We start from the raw sequence: 15,260 nt of genomic DNA, 5'->3' as shown, positions 1-15,260 counted from the left end.
GATTGCAAAGTAGAAACTGGCATTAATTCCCACAATTGCTGACAATATATTTTTAAAGAATATTTAAAGCAGAATCATTATACATTCCCACATTAATGTTCCCATAGCAACGCCACCTTGTGCAAAAGTCATTACGCATTGATTGTTATAGTTTACATCTTAAACTGGACTGAGCATTACCTTCACACCAAAATGTCTTTTACTTGTGGACTCATACATTTTAATTCCAGGACTGTCTCAGACTTTGGATTGTTTCAGAAGTACAATAAAAAAATAGGAACTAAAAACAACGGTCATCAGCATGTCAAAGGTGCTCCGATATTTGAGCCGCGGTGTTTGAGCAGACTGAGTGATGTATTGAAGAAACAAGCTGGAGAAGCTTTGAAGTATGTGCGTGGCCATGACCTAGGCTTGTAGCGATAATCTTGGCTTTTAGGAAAGCAAAATCAGAGCACATTGGACCATGGGGTCCACTGATGCAGCATCGTCCTATCTGATTTGATGTGCAATGCCCTGGGGCCTCACCGTGCAGGAGCCTTTGAGGGCTGGCCAGGTCACTGGAAACAGGAATCGCCAAAGAGGTAGCAGTGCTCTGTCGTAGGCAGGGGAAGTGTCTTATACCTTCCTCGGTTCTGTTGTCTTGCTGCTTCTCGGCTGTAGAGAAAACATGGCCTGAAGTGTGACAAGCTGCAGCTGGGGCGGGAAGGCCTACCCTCCTTCTTTAGCCTGCTGTGATCTGTAACTCTTCACTCTAGCCTTCACATGGAATATATGGTCTATATCAGGTTTTAGGATTTCATTATATTTTCTTGTCTTATTCTCAAGTTATTTCTCATTCTATTTTATAATTTTCTTAAAATTCACTGTTTTTTTTTTTCTTCTTCTAATCATTACAATTTGAGAGAAGTGACCCCGTCTTCTCTCTCAGCCTCAGCCTTACACTTGTCAAACCTAATGTTTGGCTGGCCTGAGAGGCTGGGCCTCATCCTCTAAGCCTGGTCCTCACACTTCTGGTTGAACATGAGCAGTTAGAGCACACATTTTCCTTTTGCAAAAGAAAGTTGGCTTTGGACGTACTCTGCAATTGTACATTTTCAACTTAGAGCTCCATGCTGATGGTTAAAAGCCCCCTTTGGGTGAATTATAAAGTGCTTAAATTATATTTGATTATTTTGGAAGAAAAATATGCAACAGGACAGTGTTTCTGTGCCTTGAAATCAGGACTGACATTCTGTTCTCTAAATTTCACTTTTTCTCTAGAAGCATCCTGACCACATCTGTCATTCAAACAAACCAGTTGTGAGACGAATTGGAAAAGAACATGGAATCCTTTTCCAAGTCTAGGTTTCTGGTCCTAAATGCACTTTGAAATACTCCCCACTCGTATAACTATCTCTTCCACACATGTGCGTGTAGGATAACTTCCTGTATGAGATTACATACTCATGGAACTATTAATAGAATGAAACCAAGATGGGTGTATCTTCCTACATGTTGGCTAATATCACTTGGTTTGAGAAAGGAGAAACTGGCCTTGGGTGGTTCACGTATCTCATCAACTTTTTCCAGAGTGGCTCCTACTGCCTGAGTTGGTGACAGTATCACTGGACATCTTCCATTTCACCCTCTCCCTTATGCCTTCGTGCAGCTGCAGCATATTCCCCCAAGATGCTGTGCCTTCATTCTGGCATCTGTTCTGCAGCTGGGAGAAATCTCCATGGGATAACATGAAGGACAACTTGCTTAGTGTTGTAAACCCCTTGAAGATGAAAGATGCTTTAACAGGTCAAATCCTGGAATCATGTTTATGAAATTGTCCTCATAACTCTTCACGAAGCTGCACTTGGTACGTTGACCGTCTAAGGCTTGGAGGCAACTTTGAGATGTGGGGACACTCAGGAGGAAATGCCTGTTTGTTTTTCAAGTTAGTTTAGCTCACTGCTGACATCATAAGATCACTGTCACCTAGGCAATGGAACATGTTGCTATGGGAACCTCAAAACTGATAACACTGCTTTAAAATGTTGACAGTTGGAAAAGCCTCCTTTTTTTTCTGTGCTCACGTCAATAGAGATGCATGTATTGGGGGGGTGTTTTGTTTAAAACATTAACATTTAAAGTTTGTTAATATAAACTATTTGGAGACAAATAATTTGTGACACTTAAAATATTTAGAATATTGAAAATTTGAGAAAAGTATTATCATCTAGCTGCATTAAAAGTAGCTCTTGTGGGCTTCCCTGGTGGCGCAGTGGTTGAGAGTCCGCCTGCCGATGCAGGGGACACGGGTTCGTGACCCGGTCCGGGAGGATCCCACATGCCGCGGAGCGGCTGGGCCCGTGAGCCGAGGCCACTGGGCCTGCGCGTCCAGAGCCTGTGCTCCGCAACGGGAGAGGCCACAGCAGTGAGAGGCCCACGTACCGCAAAAATCAAACAAACGAACAAACAAAAAAGAAGCTCTTGTGTGCTGGAACTGTCACAGGCTTGATGAAGTTAGAGTTGTTATAAGGAAGATATAAAATCTCCCTGCAAAGCTAAGAGAAACACAGACATGGTACTTCTCACTCACGTCTTAGCCTGGATTTGGGCCACCAATGAGTGATTTATGCACAGACTCCTGATGCATTTCTTTTAGATTTCACTTCCCATCTCCTGAGATTTCCAGGTTTCACAATATAGTTTATTGAATCATGACAGTCTCCTTTCAGGAAACCATGACCATACATGCCATATCTTCCCATGCATGTTTATGTAGTCACATGTACATGCATATGTGCATATCTATGTATGAGTGCATGTATGTGTACATGCATACAGTCAATTCTCCTTGTCATGGTAGGTCTGTTCTGTCGTCACCACAAACATGGAAGCAGTGAACACTGAACCATTGCTCCCAGGGGAAATACAGGTTTAGGTTCCTGCCAGCCTCTGGTCACACATTTATGTTCACTTATAAATACAAAACCTTATTTCATGTGTGTTTTTGTTTAAAGACACCTTATTTAATATACACTGCTGTTTCGTTGACACTGAACTCATAGTCAAATGCAGTGTAACTCATGCCTGAACAGTTTATCTAACAAATGTATTTTCCCCATAAATCACTACACAGCACTTCAGCATTGGACTTGGGAGCCGTTCTAAACAGTGAAATTGCACACACACACACAAAACACAAAAATATGGAAAATGTGGCACTAAACAGACTCCAGAAGGGGTACTTATTTACAGTACGAGCTGAAACAAGAAGGCAGAGTGTGGCCTCGTTCAACCTCAGCTGGGAAAGCATGCATCAATCAGGAGACTCAAATTTCTCTCCTCTCTGCATGTGTCCACAAATGAGCAAAAGCACCACAAGTGCTGACTTGGGTAACAAATAAATTCTAGCGAGTAGGTGAATTCACTCGCAGATATGGAATCCGTGACTGATGAGGACCGACTGTGTGTGAATAGATATAACGTCTTCACACCCGCTGGAAGATCCAGTGGTGAACCATGTGGAAGCAAGGGCAGACCTCTCCCAGAGAGAAGATACTGCTCACTTCCTGTCCCCTGAGAGCTTCCTCTAAGCACCTGGAAATGATCCCCGCTCCCCCGGCCCCGGGCTCTTCAAACACTGGCTTTTACCCTCCTCACGTGGCACTGACCATGCACGTTGGTGTGATGCTTTCTCCAGGTGTGTGACCTGCCATCCCTTCTAGGCTGTGCAGATTTGGAGGGTGAGCCAGGGTCCCATGTCCCATGCAGTTCTCTGCTCCTGGTGGAGAACGTTTGCAATGGAGGAACGCTGGTGCCAGGGCACCAGAGGTGGGCGAGGCCTCATTTGAAAGGATGTTATAGGCCTGGACTCTCCTTTCCACGGTTTATTCATCTCTTTACTGGCTGCCCCGGTCACAGTGCCGATGACAGCGTCATGACTTAGTCCGGAGACTATGCCAGGTCTTGCTTGTACAAGCAGATGGGAGCTGGTCTTCAAGTCCTCATCTGTAGAACAAGATCATTTGTTTAGGGAAAGTCTATGATTCTAAAGTCCTTTTTGGGGAAAAAAAACTTAAATTATGTAATTTTGAGAAACTCAGAGTTATGTAACAAGGTCCTTGCATGCCATTTTAGGAGCCCTGTTCTTTGCGAAAGTGTTCAGGGAATAATGCAACAGGTACCTTTTATGTTTTCCATGAGTAAGTTGACTCATTTGAATAAAAAAGACGGATTTGTTGATGGCTTTTGTTGATGTTTTGGGTTTCTAGAGTTATGAGAATTTTTGAGTTGTAATAGCATCACAATTCTTAAAAATCCTTTAATAGCATCAAGATGAGATAGGCTGTTCTGTTTTGTTTTTTAGTGATTGACTGGTAGCACCACTCTGGAGCATGTGCTGCACGCAGGGCTCTCTGACGGTTACTGTAATTATACCGGTTCTAGTCCTTACAGTAGGCCTGCAAGGTGCACATCAGGATTCCCATTTTTCAGATGATGAAACCAAGGCTCTGAATAGCTAGGATGTCTTATCAGCAATTCAAACCCAAGTGTCCTTATCCCAAAATCTACATTCTTTTTCTTGGGCTTTCCAAAGTGTAACACTGTAAATGCATGTTAGGTTTTATTTGCAAAATTTGGAAATTATTTTTTGCAATTTTTAACTGCAGTGTAGTTATAGGATCTTCTAGTATATGCGAATAAAGAAATTGAGGAAGTAAATTCATTTTACTAGGAACTAAAGCTTTATCTCTTTTGAAGAACCAAACTAGACTTTTTAAAAACCCAAGATGTTATTAAAAGAAAATTTCAAATACAGTTTTAATTCTGGCAGTATTGTCTTAAGCTGGTAGACACTACGTACGTCAGTTGCTTTGTGAATCTTCCAAATAGAAAGCACTGTACTTAGCAAATTTGTCAGCAATTTATTTAGATGCCATCTGACTATCTGATGAGCAATCAAAATATTCCCATCTGTTCGTCCGGGAGAGTCTGAATGTAAACATGTCATCCCTTCAGCTCCCGGGCACTGTCTCTGACTTCCTGAGTCTTCTGCCCAAGTAGATTACCTTGTCACCAACACCCCACTCATTAAAGGTTCAGCACATCCTTGAGTAATGCCCACTCTTGGTCACCTTGGATTGGGTCTCAATCCAAGATGGGATTGTCCTATCACGTCACATCACATCACATCACATCACTTCATATCACATCACATCATATCATATCACTCCACATCACATCACACTGCATCACTTCACATCACATCACATCTTTCACTCAACATGTGTTTGTGGAGCATCTAGCCCATGCCAGACACTATTCAAGACACTGGGGACACAATAAAGAGAAAACTAGAGTAAAATCCCTGCCTGAGGCTTACATTCTAGTGGAGAAAAGAGAAAATAAACAAGTACATTTTTAAAACAGTGATCAGTACCAAGAAAAAAATAAAGCAGGGAAAGGAGCTATTAAGTGCATGTGTCTGGGGTAGTATGGGGGAGCAAGTGTTCAAAGTTGGGTCTGGCGGGAGCAAGCTGTGTGGACCCCTAGCTGAGGAATGCTGCAGCGGGGAGCAGCCAGTGAGGGGAGAGTCCTGAGAGGTGAGCTGGGGACGCCTGGAAGGCTTCTGTGAGGCTCCTGACTCTGTGGAGGTGACGCCTCCCTCAGAGCAGCAACGGCCGTGGTGGGGGGGTGTCTGGGGCACTGGGCACACCGTGAAGCCATCAGGCACCAGGACTGCAGGGGGCTCGTGTGGTGGTGAGAGGGGGCGGGTCAGGAGGACTCCGGGATTGAAGTCCTGGGCAACGAGGAGAAAGGATCTCCCATTGACAACATGGGAAGCCTGGAGGAAGTGTGTCAGGGGTGCAGGTTTGAGCACAGCTGGGCTTGCAGTGGGATGTCTGGGTCTGGGGTTCAGGGTTGAGGCTCAGGTGGAAAATTAAACATGGAGTCACCGGCACCGATGCTATTTGAAGCCAGGGGACAGGGAGGGGTCAAGACAGGAAAGGGAAGCAGTTCCAGGGTCAGGGCCCTGAGTTTACGAGCTCTGATGATAGGGGGGCAGCAGGAAGGGATTAGGACAGGGGTGGACGCAGGGGAGGAGGAATAACAGGGGAGCAGCCCATCCCGGATTTCGAGTGAGCAAAGCCCTTCAACCGCGTGTGCTGAGCTGTGCCCACTGCTGCTGGACCCTGGTGGGATGGGGACCGGGCGTCCATGGTGGACCTGGCAGTGTGGGGATGTGGGAGGGACTAGGGGGAAGAGAGGACGCCTGAGAGGCCGAGGCCCTGAGGGCACAGGAAGCCTGGCGACCAGTGAGGGAGGCCACGCACGCTGGAGGGGGGAGAGGACGGGATGGAGGAGGTCTGGAGGAGGGCAGAAGTGTGGGGCGCTGTGAGCAGTGGGAGCCCCCCTCCCCCTGGGGCTGGTGACCCACAGTGAGGCCCGTCCAGCAGCACCACACATAAGCCGTGACCACTGAGAGCAGAGCCAGGGATGGGCCCGGGGAGCTGGACACGGGCGGCTGCCAGCCGTGGTCAGTCACAGGGACCGGGTGGAAGTGTCGCGTTACCTGACACTTTCCAGTCAGGCCCCAACCAGGGTCCTCCTGCCTGGCGTCGCTTGCGCCAATGGGAGATGGAGTCCGGTTCCGAAGGAAAGGAGAGCTTTAACCTTTGATCAAACAAGAGAGAGGCGCCAGCTCTAGAGCACACGCTTCCCGCTTCCCGACAGGCCCGGGGCAGGGCCGCTTTATAGGGACCCAGTCAGCGGGGAGGGGAGGGGCGGGGCTCTCGAGGGGCGGGGCCGCCGCCCGCCCCCAGATCCAGTGCGCAGCCTCTCTGCACACTGCCCGCCGCCATCTTGAGTTGCCGCGTTGGCCGCCTCTGCGCGCCTTTCGGGGCTGAGGGGCGGCGTCCCGGGAGGAGCTCACGTCTGAAGGGCCCGGAGAGAGGCCTCTCACAGTGTGCGGTGCCCTGTGAGCAAGTGACAGAAGACTAAGCACAAAGGAAAAAAAAAAAAAAAGGTTAGATTCTATTTTATTATCCAGATTCTGGTTTTATTTCCCGGGACGTGTTAATGGGCTTCTCCGGGGACGGTTGGGCGGCTGAGGAGAGGAAGGCAGCCCGAGGTGGACAGAGGAGACCCTGGTGTCGGGAGAGCCGCGGTGGGCAGGGGGTGGCGCCGGCGGGAGTCGGGGCGGGGGGACCGGCGGTGAGGTGTTGCGGACGGCGGGGGGCGGGGGGGGATGGTCGTGAGGGCCGCAAGGCGGCGGGAGGAGAAGGCGCGGACTGAGCAGCCCTCGCTGAGAGGGCCGTCGTCACAGCGCAGGGATCTGGACAGGGGTCGTGTTTGAAGGAGGAAACCCTTCAGGAACGCGGGGGGACTACCTGGGGGTCGTTCGGAGAGACCTAGCGTTGGCTTGAAGAAGGGGGTCGGCGCTGCTATGTATAAAGTAGGTGAACGGCAGGGACCTGCTGTATGGCGCAGGGAGCTCAGTGTCCTGTAGGGACCGGTGATGGGACAGAATCTGAAGAAGAATATATATGTGTGTCACTGAATCCCTTTGCGGTGCACCTGGAACTAACACAGCATGGCAGATCAAGTAGAGTCCAATTAAAAAACAAGTTATTCAGGGGAGGACAGGAGCGGAGCGATCCGTGCATTGACCGTGCTGTGGTGACAGTCGCCGACCTCCAGCTCCCTGTGCGCTGGGCTCTGCTTTCCTCCCGTCCATGACGCGAATGCATCTGACCCTCCACCCCGAGGTGACTGGTCGATGCTACAGTGCGCAGATGCAAGAGGCTGTGACTCGCTTTAACCGGGAGTCTCCCCGCGCGGGGTCCCCAGGGTCTCAGCCCTGGGATGCCAAGAGCAGCCAGCCACGGGGGGACCGACTCTCCCAGAAGCCCTGGCGTGAGAGGAGCTGGGGCATCCAACCCCTTCCTGACTCCCCCGGGGCGGGGCGGAACCCCAGGTGGATGGTGGGGCCCCCCAGATGGGAGTTTCATCCCAAGGTCCAGCAGCAGAGGAGAGAGAGGAGACACAGGGGGGCTTCTAAGAGGAGGCACTCGGGGCTGTGCCCGCTGGAGGGTTCCCTCTGCCTGGAGCACCACCACCTGCACCCACTTGCACTTCATAGAGCAGGCGGGACCCCCGTCTTGGAGAATGCTGGTCGGGGGCAAAGCATCGGCGTCTTCCTTTGGCCTCTTCCCATTGACCTTGGGGGGCTTGTTGGCCAGCCTGTGGCCAGGTGTGGGCTTGGCTGGCCTTCTCAAGTGAGGTCTTGCAATGGCAGGAGAGTTGCACCACGAGCTCCTGGGTGGATTCCATCCTTCAGGACCAAGGCCCAGCCTTGGGAGCCTGGTGCAGGCCCAGAGGAGCAATTGGTGGGCTTCTCGGGTCGGCCTGCACCAGCTTCCACCTGGAACCAAGGAGGTGGCCAGTTATAGATGCCTTTTCAATGTTGCTCCCGACACCTCTGTAAAGTATCAAGCCACCGCTTCAGTTAATTTTATCTTGAAGCCATTTTCTGTTTTATTTCCTATTTGCCCGAAGGGATGGTATCCTTGCCCAGCAGACAGCAGCCGACAAGGTGAGCAATCGTAAAAATTTATTATAACTTTGTAAAATTTCTCATTCAACTGCCTCCCATCGTCAACTCAAGACCTATTCACGGAGTAATTAAAATCCTACAATAACTGAAAAGCATCTTTCCTCCTGTACTCTTTCTCTCTGTGTGGCTGGTCCTGACCAGAGGGCCTTAGTGAGAGTGCCTTCTGGTAAAGTCAGGACCTTCTTCAGAACCTGCAACAAAATTCGTTTTCCCTGAAACAGATGTGGATCCTTCTGCTGCTTCCAAATTCCAACACAACTCTGTGACTTTTGTGTTCCATTTTCTTGACACTCCAATGAATTATCGAGATAAAGCTTTGTATCAAGATAGAGAAGCCAGCTTTCTCCAGACCCTCATTTCTGCATGGAAACCACGACCCCAAATCCCAAATGCATCTATTTGGTCAGCTTACAATCCAAACAGCTATTGTCCTAAGGAAGTGCAGAGTTTGCAGGATCTGGTAACTCTCCTACAGTTTACACCTGCTCTGTTGTCACCAGTTACAGATTACAGCAGATGGCCTGTGGTATGTAGAGGAAGGTGGTAGAGGGGGAATCAGAAGAGAGAAAAGAGCAGCGTTCTGGTTCAGTTTCACCAAGCTGCTGTTAAAAGCGTACAGTTTATCAAGACTCTAGCTTGGAAAATCCCTGCTCAATTCAAAGCCATCTCCCGTCAGTAGATTGTGACACTGGAGTTTCCAGGTACTCGGATAACATCTTCTGTCTACCCTTAGGCAGACTGCCTTTCACCGTGAAAAATTGCATCTTAAACCCCACTGTCAGCTAACAAGTGTGTAACGTGCATTGGCAGCACCTCCAAGTTTCACTGGAATTTCTCATCTGTTTATCATGTGCAGGCTGTGCGTCAAAACTTCCTAATTCCCCTTGCCTGTTTGCAAGGGTTTCTGGACCCCAGCTGGCAATGGAATCCACATTTGTAATAAGCAATTCCCAAGGAAAATTAAGCGCTCTGCTTTCCTTATGATCATTGCTCTTTTCCCTGTATTTCTTCAAAATGGCCCAAGACATTTTAAGTCTGCCATGTGGCTGCTGTCTTTGACTTCTGCTCAGAAAACAGTGCCTCCTGGTTTCCTCATCTGCTGCAAATGGAGAATCTACCTTTTCCCCTCCCAGTTCTTAACCCGAGCTGTGAAGCTGTTGCTAACAGTGATTTGTTAGTCCGTGCTCTCTGGGGTCCAGGGAGAGCCCTGCAGGTGCTAAATGCTCCACCTGAGAAAGGCCAAACCAAACCAAACACCATGGCTTTACCCAGTTTTTCAAGTCCGGTGGCAGAATAGCTCCCACAGGAAACAGAACCTCCCATCAACAGCGTCAGTCTATCCGCCTTGTCTTCTCCCAGTAATTTTCATGAAGATTGCCTGGGCCTGCAAACATCATCTTACTTTTCACATGGTTCTTGTTCCTCCTCTCCCAGGTATTTAAGAGGCTTCCTCCTCTTGTTAGAACAAAACTTGTGGGAAAGTTGACCCTAGTCTTCTGAGGGTTCCTCGTGCTGTCCCCAAACCTGACAGGTACTTTTGTTAGTTTGTTAGTTTAAGTGGCAGAACTGAAGACTTTCCTCTAACCAGCTGACTGGTTTTCCCTCTGCCTCTGAGCGAGCTTCATTCTGGAGTCAGAGATTTCCAGGCACAGCCTGGTAGTTCACTAACCTCTTGATTTAGAACCCTTCACCAGGCTTTTCCTTCACCTCCGCCAGAAGATGAGCCTTAGCCATGGATGAGGACGTCTGCGCCTCGCTGGTAGCACCACTGTTTTCCTGGGCTGGAGCCTCCATCCTGGACCCATGACCGTGCTTACTGTCCAGGCTTAATAGCAAACGTGTGTTACTGGTTGAGAAACGGGATGAAGAAGAAGGAAAGAAGCGGAGGTAAGGAACCGAGTCTCACTGACAATCCGTAAGCCACAACGTCAGAGCTGTGTGGTGGAAGTTTAGTAGAACAAATATTTGGATGGTTGGCTGAGGAATCATAAAATACCTCTGGTGCATCAGGACTTTACCAGCACTAGTTTCCAGACCCTTCTTTGCTAAATAAAGTAAATGTGTTTACTTGCACTCTAAGCTACTGTGTGACTTGGTCAAATCACTTCACCTCTTCCAGCCATAGTTTCTTCACTGTAAACTGAGAGGATGGGGGTACCCGAGTGGTTCCTGGAGCATCCTGGTCCTGAGGGAGGAAATCTAATATTTGTGGAGCATAAATACTCTTCTTTACCAATCACGGAGCATGTTTGCAGGGGCTGCAAGACAGTGTTGCTGCCTTTCAGGACCCTCTTGTCTGATGGGAAATGTGTGATGGGCTCTTTCTGAACCCCCTGACCAACCCCTCCCCGTGATTAAATAAATTCCAAAACTATTTTAAGAGATCTCAAAAAGACTGAGATGAAAGTATTTGTACTTTAGATATCCCCAAAATGATTCATTTATTGGTTGATGAATTAAAAAAATGTGTGACTGGATTTATTCTGAGATCACAATTCCTTTCTTATGAAATGTTTGCGCAGCTAGAACCCATCTCTTCATTATCCTCTGGGACTTGGGTAAGAATCTCATTTGGAAGTCATTGCCAGTGCGGTGTGTGCCTGGGTCTAAGGATTGCAGACAATGGGGATTGTTCCGGGTGCGTGCGGCCTGAGCTTGGCCAAGTGTCTGAGTCCTTCTGGTCCTGGTTCATACGACTCAACTTGATTACCCACCGTCACATAGTCTACTGAAATGTTTCACCTACATACAGTGTGTCGGCAGCAGTCCAGTGGGGCCTGGGACAGCTCACGACGGAGTGGGGAGGGGTGGGAGAGGAGGCGGAGGGGTCCAGAACAGGCCTCTTCAGGGGAGCACAAGGAAGGTATCTCTCTCACCACTGACCACCTCACAGCACTGTCGGACTTTTTGAGGGAGGGAGGGGGTGGTATGGAAAAATAGCAAACTCAGGATGTGATATACACGTTTATGTTTTAGACTTTTTACACGTATAGCCATGACATTGACAATTGATAAAATGTGTTAATAAAATTAATAAGTATTGGCAAGATTCATATGTTTCTTAAAGAGAGATTAACACATGTAACTGTTAAGGACTGAGTTGCTTGGGAATAACAATTTAATTCTGTCTAGTACTTAAAACAGCCTCTCTGCGTAGATTTTATAGACATGAGTACAAAGTAATATCATTTCTTTACAAATATTCTAAAATTTAGTCTTTTCAACATTTCAAATGATTCTCCTCTATTGGTTGAAATTAGTAAGGTTTTATTATGAAATTATTATTACTCTCGAAAAGTAAAAGAATTTTGTAGTGAAAACATTCAGCTTTGGGTAAAAGGCACAACATTCCTCACAAACATCAACATCATGGTAGTTTGGAAATTGGGTGGTGGTGGCGTTTCCTTTTATACAGTAAGTAGACACATTCTATTACACAAAAGCTCATAAGGATGGTGAATAAAATAATGAAAGATGTGAAACATTTGTATCTAAAGAGGATGAAAGAATTTAGCCACATATGTGAAAGAAGAGCTAAAATAGCATACAAAACCACAAACCCATTAATTAATTAGTGACATAAATTATTCTATGCTGGTCATCATTCCGTGGAAGTCTTTGAATGGGACAGATTTCGTGCTGATGGAAAAGGGGGAAAAGATAGTACATGACTCGTGGGGTTAAATTCTTTTGGGGTGAGATTTCATGGTTATGCACAAACGAAGTACTAAGTGAAAAAAAGTAAGTGAAATTAATGGAAATTTAAACACTCTTATTTAGAGAAAAGGTAAAGTAAAAAAATAACACCTCTTTTACTTACATTTACATTTGTTTGTTTAATAATCTAGAGTATAGGAGGTCCTTGCCATCCAAGGAAACTTGGAACCTGAGAAAGTCCCCTTAGAGAGATTCTCCAAAATCAGGGACCAAAATGATGTCATAAATAGGTAAAAATATTGAGTGGAATTATATTTTGAAAAATTAAAGCAAGTCATTATATCTTACATCATTAGGTATTAATTTCAATTATGAGTTACTTCTTAGTTTTCCTTACTCTTGGCCAGTGACCTCCCTTCATAGTTTACTGCAAAAATAGAATCCACCTTAGAGACTTCCTTATCTTTTTCCTGACTTGCGTACATCCACACCCGTAGAGGTCCCTTTGTTCCCTTCTGTTAAGACAGGTGAGATCCCCTTGCCCCTCCTCTGGTGTTCAGGACTCCACCCCCCTCTCTCTTCTCAAGACTTTGTCTTGCAATTCCTCTCTTCTTTACCACCAGTGATTCCCTGGACTTGATCATTCCCTTCAGCATAGAACATGCTCTTGTATCTTTCATCTTTAATAAAACAACCCTCCTGAATCCCATAATCACCTCCAGCTACTTACTTCCTCCTTTTCTGCTCCCCCTTGGAAGCAGATGTTTCCATCCCCACTTTCTCAGCCTGGATTGTCTCCTAGCCTGTTACATCAGCTTTCATCTCTGGACTCCGAGGAGACTGTCCTTATTAAGCTCCCTAGTGACTGCATCTTCCAAGTCCAGGGCTCACACCTCTGTCCTCTTGACTCCTCAACAGCATTTCAACATCGTTGACCACTTCCTCTTCTTTGAAGTGTGCTCTTCTCTTGGCTTCTGTGACATCTCACCTCCTATTTTCTAGCTGTTGTTCTCAGTCTTCTCTCTTTGCCAGGTGTTGGAGTACCCAGCCTTTATCTGTATCTACACTCTCTCCCTAAGTGATCTCATCCAAAATGACGGTTTTAAATATTATCTTTATGAAAGTAATTTCCAAAATTTTACCTGCACCTTTCATCTTTTCAGTGAGTATCAGACTATAACATGCAAAGTTTTCTGGGCCTCTCCACGTGGATGTCTAATTGAAATCTCACACTTAACATGTCCAAAGGAGAATTCTCACTTTGTACTCCAATTGCTTTTTTCTCTTCCAGGCTTATACATCTCAATAAATGGCATGAACCTCCAACCAAAGCTAGTAGCCATCTTTGATCTATCTCCTTGCTTACCTGTGACATTCAAACCTTAAAGAAGTCCTAATGTCTTTACTGCCAGAATCAATCCTAAATCCACCCACTGCTCCCCAGCTCCACTACTAAAAGCCTTGTCCAACTTCTGTCTGAAGTAGCCTTCCTTCTGGTTTCTGTCCTTTTCTCTTGTCCTACCACAGTGTAGTCAGAGCAGTCAATTTTTGGAAACGGAAACCACATAAAACTCAATTGATTAATATTCTCCAATGGGATCCCAGTGCACAAGAATGAATATTCAAACTCTTTACCTTACTACTTCTTATAAAATTCTATAAAAGCTAGACCCCATCTAGTTCATCAACATCCTATGACTCTCCTTCACCCTACCTCAATTTTACTTAGGAAGTAAAGCAGCAGGACTTGGTAATGAATTAAATATAGGACATGAGGAAAGAGTGTCAAAATGACCTATGTTTCTGCTTTGCTCAATTCGATAGGGTACTAGGGACCTTGACACTTGTTGCTGTAAGAAATAGGCCACCAAAAAAAGGCTGAAATACAAAAGAATTTTATTTCTCGTTCACATGACAGTGTGTTCCTGATACAGGCAGGTTTCTGCCACTCAGAGATTCAGGGACCTAGGCCCCCTTCATCTCAGCCTGCCACCCCCAGGAACCCATATATCTGCACTCAGACTGTGTAAGGAGAAAAAGTGTGGAGAAAGCACATCTGTTTGTACGTTTTGGTCCAGAAAGGACACTTGGTGCTTCCACTCACCTGCCATTGGCAAGGGCCGTCCGTGAGGCCGTCTCTGGATGCAGAGTAAGGCTGGGAAATATCCCTGGTGGGAAGCCACTTTCTAGAACTCTCTTCTGTGGATGGAGGACACAAATTCCAGTGGTCACGTAGCCAACTCTGCCACAGATAACTGTCTCTGACAGGGAACACAGACCACCGCAGAGAGCAAGTTCTGTGAGGGAGCATCACGCTTTCACATGATATCAAGCAAAGTACAAGAAAAAGAACATACTTCAAGGTGAGCTATCTATGCATATGATGCCAAAACCCACCAATCAGTTTGGATAAAAATCAGTTAGTCAACTGATAGTTTGAGACTTTGAAGCCAGAAACACAAATCTAAGGAAAATATTCATTTCCCAGAAGCTGTTTTACTTCTTACGTATTTCAGCATCACATACGTTCAGCCACTGAAGCCCAGATTCAAATCATGACATACATTCTGTGGATCTCTGATGAGATGGGGTGGGTTTCCCTGAACAAAGATTCTGGAAAGACCATGAGCTTATGAGACAGAAGTGTAATCTGCATATGTGGCCAATGCAGTTACTGAAAAAAAAAAAGACTCATCTTTGTTTTATTCAATTTGGAAATAAATATTGACGACTGTTTTCTACAGCTCACACAAATGATGTAAGAAGAAGGATGACCGATTGTTAATAACAGACTGAGACTGTTTGGAAAGCAACTTTGACTACAGAATGTACAAATATCTGTAAATACTCAGACTTCAACAATGAATATCAGATCAGCTAAACCTTTGCACAATTTTTTTTTTTTTTTCGGTACGCGGGCCTCTCACTGTTGTGGCCTCTCCCGTTGCGGAGCACAGGCTCCAGATGCGCAGACTCAGTGGCCATGGCTCACGGGCCCAGCCGCTCCGCG

The sequence above is a fragment of the Tursiops truncatus genome, chromosome 12 (assembly GCF_011762595.2).
Source record: "Tursiops truncatus isolate mTurTru1 chromosome 12, mTurTru1.mat.Y, whole genome shotgun sequence".
Lineage (NCBI taxonomy): Eukaryota > Metazoa > Chordata > Mammalia > Artiodactyla > Delphinidae > Tursiops > Tursiops truncatus.
Note: the sequence above shows the minus strand (reverse complement) of the source record.